This window comes from Anomalospiza imberbis, chromosome 4, assembly GCF_031753505.1.
Source record: "Anomalospiza imberbis isolate Cuckoo-Finch-1a 21T00152 chromosome 4, ASM3175350v1, whole genome shotgun sequence".
Taxonomy (NCBI): domain Eukaryota; kingdom Metazoa; phylum Chordata; class Aves; order Passeriformes; family Viduidae; genus Anomalospiza; species Anomalospiza imberbis.
Window position 1 is genome coordinate 41,006,993 of NC_089684.1, and position 10,611 is coordinate 41,017,603.

Consider the following 10,611-nt stretch of genomic DNA (forward strand, 5'->3'; position numbering starts at 1 on the left):
ATCCGTGGATGTTTCAGGCTGAAGACAGACTTCATCCACCACTCCACTTTGGACTGAGTAGCTCTGGGAGGGCTTTGGGCCTGTGCCTTTTGTCCCTTAAGGATGGGAAGTGTCTCACAAACTCAGCCTGGTCAGGGCCAGCTGCTGCAGGATCCCAGGCTCGCTAAAGGGGAGTCTTCCCAGGAAATCCCTTCCTGCCTTCCCACACACAGCCCATGTCCTGCTGGCTCACTGTGCCACTGGCATCCTTCAGCATGGGATGCTGGCAGAGACAGGAAGCCTCTCTTTTTATGGAGAGGTCACAGCTCAAGTGTCTTAACTTCAAGTTTCAAATGACCATTGTAAACCCATACTTTTCCTATTTTGGTCATTCCAGTCTTTTCAGACTGAATGGAGACACTGGGTGCTAAAGATTGCCTTTGTTAGCAGAAGCAGACTCTGTAAACTATTGTGCTGTTAATTTTTTCGGTTATCTTGGCTTCCTTAATATCATTCAAGCTATTTCTTTTCTTTATGGGCACCTTACTCTGCTTGATTCTGTTTCACTTTGAACCTTCACTGATGCTGAGGATTTCATACATTTTTTATCACACAAAATGCTGCTGGAATCTTTGTGCAGACTCTCTGGCAACAGAAGGAGGTTATTATTACCATCCCCCTTGTATTGTGTCTCCAGAAATCTATGCACATGCTTTGTAGCCACCCATTTTGCACTGGAACCTGAAGAAATCATGTTGCTGTACTCACTACAACCGCACTTCCTAAAACAGGTGTTCTTTCTAATTGTCCCTTTTTAGAGCTGGTGCATGCATAATGCAGTGCTTTCAGGAGGGTTTGCAGTGATTTGCTCCAATTTCTGTGCCTCACACTGGGGCTGCTGCTTGGCACAGAGGTGAAACCATCCAGCTGGAGGGAAAAGGCTCTGCTAGGTTGGAATGCAGAGAGCAAAGAATTTCATTCACTGAGGGCAGTGACCAAAGGGCTGCATCCACACTCTGTGTCAGTCAGCCATTACTCTGTTCCTGCCGTTCTCAAGGACCTTAAACACACATGGAGCTGCTGTGACCCCAAGCCTCCACCTATAGAGGCAGAGAAGAAAGAGTGAGCTCACTTTTCTCCCCTCTGAAGAGTTTCCATACTTCCATTAATTCCATCTGCTTTCTCTCTTATCCCACATTCTCAACAATCTGTGCCAAGGATCAGCAGCTGCCCAAATTCAATGGCCACTAACTGCTATTACTCAGAAATATTTCTGTGTAAGCAACAGGTTCACCCAGGTACTCCGGGCAGCGATGCAGCCATTCCCCACCGGCACACAAAGAGCAGCTGGGTATTAAGACATACTTGTGACATCCATATACTGCCCATGCTCACTTTGGAGAAGCTGGGCAGACTGGTGCCTTGGGAACAGAGTTAAATGGAAATGATTAAATAAACCAGAAAAAGAAAAAAAAAAAAAATAAAGCCATCTAGTGAGTATGTGGCTTACTGTGCCCTATATTCCTAAAAATTCACTTTGCAGTCAGGAAAGACACATGGGGTTTGAATAATTTTCTGTCTTTACACTTTCCCTGCCACCAGGAGTAACATGGGGATGTTCTTCAATAAACAAATCTGCTCTTTGCTCTCGAGGTTTGTGTACACTCTGAGTGCATTGGGGATGTCAGATTTTTCACCAGGGAAATGAAAAATCCCAAAAAAACCAACAGGCCACATTGCTGAAAACCCAAGAAGCTGAGCTGGCCAGGTCTCTGAAATATGGCACGAGCGAAAAGAGAAATACAATAAAAATCCCCATCCAGCACAAACTGGGAAGTGATGGAAGGAGGGCTTTCCTACTGAGACTGTCTCCAGTTACCATCCTTCTGAGCATGGCATTATTCATTTTGCACTGAGGAAGCTCTCAGGCCAAAATTTAAAAGGTGACTGACAAACACAGGAGGCCAAAATGAAGCAAAATAATCACAAAGACAGCCTATGGAAGAAGCCTTCTGCAAAGCATGAGGGACCCCTGAGCCACATTAGGTTATTTTTCTCCTCTTTTTCCTCTTCAATTCTCTTATGGTAGACAGTATTTCCTCTCCCCTTCTTCTGAACCTCTACAACATGCAAGCTCCATGTTTGGATGCAGGCAGGCTGAGAAGTGTAACTGTGCATTAGACCTGCTGGAGTTGGGAGGCACATTTTTAGTGAGTAAAAACCACACTTCCATAAATGACACACAAAAACTACATTCCCAAATCTCACAGCACGTGAAACACGTCCCTGGATCAGTCCCATCACCAGCCCTGCCCACTCCTGTGCAGGGCTGCTTGGAAGTAGAGCTCTGAGAGCACAGCTGGGACACAAATGACACTGTTGCCATGTTCTCACAAAGGCCCAGGGATGCAGTATTGTGTATTTGTCACATTCTGCACAAGCCTGTGCAAAAACCTCGAGTCCATTACCTTCCCTCTTCCAGATGCTGTTAGTGCTTGGAGAAGGGCAGTGCCTCCTTCCACCTGCAGCCTGCAGCAACGGCCAGATCGCCTTGGGAGAACAATCCCAGCTGCACAGGCACCTCCTGCCTCTTCATTCTGTGTGCCCTTCCTTCCTGCAGTGAGACACCTGTAAGGGACACAAACAGCAATTACCTCTTCTGCAGGAACAGCCCATCCTGCCCCTCCAAACCAGACTGTCCCTTCTCACATACAGTACACTCTCATGGGTTAACTACTGGTACTATTTCAATTAAAGATTGTCAGCATTTCCAGTAAAGATGGGCTGGGGACAAACCAGGATCTAATTATTAATTATATTTGGACCTGCACACCCAGATGGGTAGGAAAAAATGTTCACTCAAGAGGAGATTTTCCTTAACTCCGGCAGACCCTGGATTTTTCCATTGAATGTTTTCATTTTCAGCTGCAGTCACCAGAAATAGCATTAATGACTTTCAGTGCAGGGCAAAAATAATTAGAGGCAGAGCAATTGTCCAGCTCACATACTTATGCTAAAAAAAGAATGAGAAAAATCACGCAAAGCTTGATAACCTGAGGGAAAAAAAAAAAAAAAAGCAAACAAGCACAGGGGTGAGGTCTAAATCAAAAATGAAGCAATCTATATTTTCCATTAAAGCCATTGTGGAACTGGGCATTTTGCAAAGGCCTTGGCTGAAAACCATGGCAAAGCCAATGGGTTTGACTCAAATGATCCTCAGCACTCCAATAAGGAGCAAGGAGAAAGGAGGCCCACAAAAGCAGAACTTGAAAAGAAACACTAGTGCAAAACCATACAGTAAAAAGAAAGCATTTTAATTGTTCTAGGAAAGGAGTATCAACTGCCTTGTTCTCAAAACTAGAGGGAGATTCAATAGTGCAGAATCTCATCAGAATATCAGCACTGTAGTTTTTCTATAAACAGCACAGCAGTAAGATTTACCAATATTGTCTCAATATACTGAAAGCTTTATTATGTATTCTTTGACAAGTGGTACTTTTCTAATTCTTTTAATAAAAATCAGTAGAGATGTGTACTGAATTGAAACCTAATTAGCACATTCATGTCTGTCAAAACTTCAGTAACTTTTGTACTCATATTTTTAGGTTCTTTTGTGGTCAGTTTATTTAAATTTGTTGATGAAATAAAGGAGGATATAAAAAATTTAATAGTTTAGGCTAGGTTTTTCAAAGGCAATTAGTAGTTAGAGCCCATTAAATTAAGGAGGGAATCAGACCAATAATTTCTAGGGCTTTTTCAATGTTACCCTTGAAATTTCAGTATAATCAAGAAATAACAAGGAGCAGTCATGATCCAAAAGAGTTTCCTGGGATCCAGGGACAAAAGATGATGTTGAGGTGCTGAGAAACAGGAGTTCAGAGCTGCAGAGGCTGCTGACAGCCTCTTACAGTGGGTGCTCTGTTTCAGAAGCTGTGACTTCAAGAGGAAGCAAAGCGGGTCATAAATGCTACTGGTAGCTGAAAATTAGGAGATGAAAACCACTTCAGAATATTGAAGTGTGGCAGGTCTGATTACAGCAATCAAAATGCTATCCCATCTCACTACAGTTTACCTTGAACAGCAAGGTTATGGGAAAAAAGCCCAAACACCCCAGATTATCCTCACCTGTGCAGTGTGCAGGAATGTCACAGCCCTGACAGGGACTGCACAGGCAGCTGACCCAAAGGTAATGTGGTATTTATCTTGTTCTGTGCTGTCAGCCAAAGCCACTCCTGCTGCTTCACCAGGCCTTTCACTCGTACCATGGTCTGAACCCTTGCTGGTTTGGTATTGAGGAATGACTGTTTCCCACAAAATACCTGCAAAGCCAGTTCCAGCCTCACCATCACCCCGAGGTGCCTGTGTGTGTGCCCTGGCCTGGCATGCCTGAGTACATGGCCAGTGGAACAGCAAAGGGACATTTGTCCCAAGGCCTCCATTCGGTCTCATGACCATGAACAAGCAGTGGGTGCTCGGAGCACCTGGGCACGTCCTCCTGTGGGAAAACCTTCTCCTGCCTGAAGACACCACATCTCCAGGGATCGCTGCATAAACCTCTGCACCTGCCCCACAAAGTGCAAACCAGACCCTAAATACACAGTGATACTAACAACAAAAGCTCCCACCCAACCAGCCCCCACTGGGTCTCCTGGAGCAGCAGAGGACAAGGGAACAAACAACAGGTGACAAATGTTGGGTCATGCCCACCTCAAGCCAAAGCGCCTCTGTGCTGCTGCTAGACACGAGTCCTCTCTTCCTTCTGCCAGCTGACTCAGCAAGCTCATCCCAGTTCATCTGGGAGCTGCGCTGTGCTGATGAACTGTGGAGGGCTTCAACAATACGTCAAGTGGGATATATTGAAGGCACTAGAAAAGAAACAAACAAGCCCACAAAGAAAAGAAACAAACCTGAGTGCCAACAGCAGTACCCAGAGCAGATTAAAAATACAAATAAACAAAATAACTTCATGTGGATTAAATCCTAATCCTCAGGGATGAGTTGAGCACCAATGTGCACATGCCTTGTTTATTATCCTGTGAGATATTATTTCCTGAGAATTGAAATAAAGCCTTACAGCAAATAATTAAGACCAGATTTAGTGATATGGAGTGTCCATTGCCAGCCTTTTTAAAATTGATCTACCTGCCTCTGTTTGTCCAATACCCAGGTTCCACAGCTCTTTCTTCAGCAGAGGAAGCCACTGCTGTTCCACACCAGCTTTTTATTACACTCTTCCATTTCTTTAAGCAGTGTAATATAAAGCCTATTTTCAAAAGTGAAAGAAATAACGGGATTGAAATAAACTCTGTGCAAGGGGAGGTACTGGGCAGTGCTTCTGAGTGCCACAGTCTGGGAGAATCCACGGGAGATGTTTCCATTCACATACCAGAAAGCACAGAGTGCACTAGCAGTGCTGTAATCAGCTCTCCCACAATAACCATCACTGCTGTCCTCTGTGCTGTCCTCTGCTCACACTGCCTCCCTTCCTTGTTGGAAATGTTCCATCACACAGCTCCCTTAGGAGCACACCAAGCAATGATGTTTTCCATTTTATACTTTAGGAATTTCTGCAGGTTTAACAGTTTTAAAACAGACATTAAGTTTCCCTTTCTTGTGTTTTTTCTTCAACTGTGAAAAAGTCTTAAAGTGATGGTGCACCATCTGACCCACTGAGCTCAGCCCTTCAGTGGCATAAGCTCTTAAATATGAAGTCAATAGATACTTTAGATGAGGTGTCAACAGTGTATAGGCAACAAGCTGACATAAATCCTGAGGAATTTAACTTTTAAAGAACCTTAATTCCTTCTTTACTCCAGAAGTATCTCTTGAACCTTTTTCACAGCTTTATATGGCTCTTTAAGCTACATCAGCAGGATGTGCAGCAGCTTATAAATAGAGCAATTAAGTTACAAGCAAATGTATGTAAAAACACAGTGTAAGAACATTTCAAAAAATGGACTTTTCAGAAAATCAATACATTTTCACTGAGGTACATCACCCAGCATCATCAAATGCATTGCACTAAACCAGCCGTAGCAAAAGGAATCAAACACAACCACCACCAGGGAAAGCACTTCTATTCATGTTGAACCCACAGGGCCATCTCAAACAGCACAGCTTTTCACAAACAGCTTCCACACTCCTTGGAGTCTCATTTGGGTCTCAGTTCTGTCACTCCACACTTCCATCTCTGTGTACTCAAAATAATAAGAAGGAAATTCTAATTCCTGAGGGGAAAAGGGATTTTTGTTTTAGCCAGGCTGTGAGTAGCATTATCCCAACCTGAGGTGAAAATACCAACAAATCAACATTTCCCTAACTCACTTCATTCTAATCCTGGTGTTACACTGACCCCTGAGGAAGGGAACCTTCTTTCACTGCCTTCAGCAGCAGCAGAACAGGAGCACCTATTGGTGTCTCTCATGAAGTGAGAGACACTTCCTGCAGGTTCTCAAGCACAGAGTTGAGGTCTCCCTTTGAGAGCAGGTATTACAGATGAGTATTTCTTTCTGAGGCACATAGCATTTTACAATGGAACTCAATGAAGTAGCTTTAAGGTGTTTCCTGCAATATATTTCAATAAAAGAAAATACAAGCCACTAAAGTGTCTCATGTAAGCATTGAGAATGTAAGGAATTGCTTAAACAATGAATGCATGGAGCTATTACCCTTCCTGGAGAATTAGAATGTGCCCCCGTGTGATGAACCAAAAGCAGCAAGTAATTTCCAGTCTTCAGGACTGATTTTATACATGTGTCAGAAATATAATTACAGAAACATCAAACTGTGTTGTATCTAGAGAAAACTACAGCAGACTTCTAGACCATGAGCACACTTTTGCAACAGCTTTTATTTGGTCCATTTGTTACCTCCTGGCAGTGGTTCAGAGCCAGGAAGGTTATAATGTGGTAGCTACCCTACCACAGGTAGGCACAGTCTAGTGAAAACAGCCATTTTTTAGTTTTATTTCATTGCAATCTTCTGCTGTCCTGGAAATATTAGGAGGATCAGCATGACTAAATACAATTTTGCTCATGCATAGCTTACTGCATAAAAGCAGTAGCAACCAAAGAGCCCTGATACCAGACTCAAGTGGGTACAGGTTATCTCTGTGTGACAGGTATTTAACAGGAAAAGTTATAATAGGAAAGGCTTAGAAAATTTAAAACACTTTCTCTCTGAAACAGGTCACAGCAATGTTCTCTGTTTAAAGCAGCTGCAACACTGATATTGTGAGATTAAATAAAACACAAAAGAGATAAAAGAATTACCATATATTTAAAAACACACAAAACCAAAACCCAAAGATCAGAAATTAGAACAATGAGAGGTATTTTTTCCACTCACCGAAGTGTCCCACTACTTAAGGAAGATCTTCCTGATGTCCTTTTGCATGTCCCTGGTTTTGTGTGTCCCCATCACTTCATCTTCCATTGGCTTCATCATTATCTTACTAGCACCAAGATGTCACTATCAATTAGCAACTGAGACCTTTGGGATCTCTGAAAGCAGTCACTTGTCCATCAGGTCATATCAAAACACCATTGCCATAATATTTATCAGTTTGGTTTTTGGTTGGTTTGTTTTAGTTTTTACCAATCTGTTCAGCTCCTGAGACATGTTCATTTTGCTGCTGATGGTATCACACACTGCCAGTGCACTCCCTACACAATTAATACCATTTTGCATCTGCATGGAGAGGCCCAAGAGCTCCTATCATGTTTAATGATAATTAAACACCATGGAAAGGAGATGTGCAGCTGCTCCGGGCTGAAGGCGAACAACGGTTCACTGGCAGCTTCCAGGAGATGAAAAATAACAAGCTGAATTTTCAAGTAAACTGAGATGTATTTTGCCTCTTGATGGAAGATCTTTCTGAATGACCAGTTGAAGTATTTTTCAACCCCTTGTACTGAACACAAGACAGATGTACCTGAACAGGTGAAAACCTGGGCAACCTCTGGAGTTCACTGAGCACCTCTGCATCCCTAATGCCTGCGAAGGCTCTGTAGGGATGGAGACAAATTGTCATATGGAACCAGCCCCAAGGTGTGTCCTGCCTCTCAGAGCACTGACAGCAGCAGCTTTAGACCTAATCCAGTAAGTGAGTACACCAAAGGCACATTGCTTGAGCAACGTGACAACAGCGCCCATCAAGCTGCTGATGCACATCAGCACCCACGGACACAGGACAGAGCTGTGACCTTGTGTGAGGCCTTGGAAACTTTTCCCTGGGGAAAGGAGTGCAGGGGCTGGACCTTCAGTATGACACAGGCAGAGCTGACTGTTAATTCCCTCTCACACCACCTGATTTCTCATGGATTCTACTGCCAGCTCTCATCCACACAGGATCTGAGAGATTACACAGCTCACTACCAACGAGCAGACTGCACCAGGAGATGATCAGGACTGGGACATCAGGATATGGCTCAAAGTTCTCTGTTTCTGTCCAGAGAGGCCAAGCTTTAGGGCTGTGAATATGTATGTGAAGAAGCACAATGTGCAAAGTCAGGCAGCTGCTCTAGTAAAGGTTTCAAACATTTCTATTTGTGTTAGCACAGCCTTATATCCATTTTTATTAATTCTGGATTTAACAAATCTGTCTAGCTCAAGCTGAAACGTTTTGAACTGAATCTACTTCTGAGCCCCTTCCTCTATCAGACGGAAAGAGGAACAATCACAATTGCAAATACAAATTTGCAATAATATCAACACCAATCTGTTGGTGAGATTTTAGTGTTGGCCTGTACATCAGGACAGGGGGTGTGACTGCAACAGCTCGGGGATGGCCACAGTGAACAGCAGAGTAAAGGGTGATGTAAACTTCTCCACTAAAAATTTGTCTGGCACCAGAGTGAACAAGGGCTGGTGAAACAAATTGTGCTCATCCTCAGCACATGAGGAAAATCCATGTCCTGTAGTGAGCAGGACTGGGTTCTGCCTAGGAGTCAGCAAAGAATAAAAGGCACCCCAGAATGGGAGCCAGGCATTAGGCCTGAGAAGAGAAACTTTTAATGACAAAGGAAAAATAAGGATGGAAAGTAAGTACAGAAAGACAACCTTTTCTTAGCATAGAACATTTCAGTATTAATGCAAATTTTCTAAGCACACAGCAGCATTTGTTTCTTAACTTTCACTGTAACTAACAGTTGTCCACAGTTAGCTACACCTACGAACAAATCCCATGAGGAGGAAACAGTGTAAGACAGCTAAATTAACGTTTGCCCCTGAAATCACACACCTTCAGTTGCAGGGGAAGATTTCAGCACACCCACATGCTGCTGACAGCAAGCCCTTTTTCTGCCTGGTAACACATCCCCAAACCTGACCCCTCTACCTTGGAGGGCAGGAACGGGAGCAGGAAGCTACCTGGAAGTCACACGCTGTGATCACCTGGCACGCAGGAGCTCTTTTCACACCCTATAAATGAGGGCTTCTGGCAGTGTGGCACAAACCTTCTCCCAGCCCTCTTCTACACTGAGCACTAAGTGCATTGCAATTCCAGCATTCCTATTCCCTGGGAACAGAATGTCATTCCTTGTACATGTCAGGGGTTTGGGCCAACACATACGTGGAGCTTTAGCCTGCAGTAACAGGTAATACACAAGCCCAGCTCTTGGCCAAATCTTCCACACTGAGCAAATCTGACAGGGGAATCACTGGTGCAGAATGAATGCAAATCAGGATGCCAGTTTATTTTCCAGTCACTTCTGCACATAACTAGAATCCAATCCAGTTATGGTAAATAGTGAAAATCTTCATATAAGGGTTAAACATATGTAAATTGCCATTGTGATTTCTTAAACTAAACTGGAATCCAGCAAACACATCTCGCTTCATTATTCTCTGCAGCAGAAAATTCAGTTGCCAAGAGAAAATTAAAGATAATAATACCAGGAACACACATTCCTCCAATGCATTCTGCATCTTAAAAAATAAGGTCCCTGGATGCTCTAGAAGCCAATACATTATTACACAGGCAAAGTATCTCAGCACAAAGCAAATTATCTGGTCACACACAGAGAAATGAAACGGTGCCGCTTCAAATCTGAGCGCAGCACTGCCGGTGTGCCCTGCACCGCTAACGGCACTTTAGCAGCAATCATTGATGACTCTGCACAAGTCACGTCTGCTGCCAGAGCTGGCACTTCACATCAAGCCCAGTGGGGAAAGGCACAGGAACGCCTGGAGCCCCTCGGAGCAGGGAGCCGGCCGGCGGTGGAAGTGGGAGAGGTGGAACACCAGGCGCTCTGGCCCGCTGCCCCCCGGCCCTGCACGGGCGCCCCTCTGCCCGGGCTGCTCCAAGCGAGCTCGGTGGGAGCCACACGGTGCCAGTCCATGGCTGTGCTGGGCTCTGAGGCCGCTTCCAAGGGCACGGTGCCCAGAGCTCCCTTCTCCTCCTTGCGCGCCCTCGCACACCAGCGGTGCCAAGTGACGGCACCATTTGTGCCTTCACATGGAAACACAGCACGTGCACTAAGTGGAAACACGGGAAGGTTTCACCCGACCATGGCTGATTTTCTGCACTATTTACTCCAACCGCTTTTAAACTTAGCTGCATAAAAATATTATGCAGTTAAGTAAGACCAAACCCAGAAGTTTGCTCTCAAAGTACTCCACAGAAACTGTACA

At 44.3% G+C, this 10,611-nt stretch overlaps 1 long non-coding RNA gene across 1 annotated transcript; it reads right to left on the reverse strand.

The window, feature by feature from the left end:
• Positions 1-299: 299 nt before the first annotated feature.
• Positions 300-2,653, reverse strand: LOC137473416 (uncharacterized). The gene is made up of 2 exons (XR_010998785.1): positions 2,448-2,653; positions 300-624 (listed from the first exon to the last, which is right to left on the reverse strand). It is a non-coding gene; the product is annotated as an uncharacterized lncRNA (long non-coding RNA).
• Positions 2,654-10,611: the final 7,958 nt, after the last annotated feature.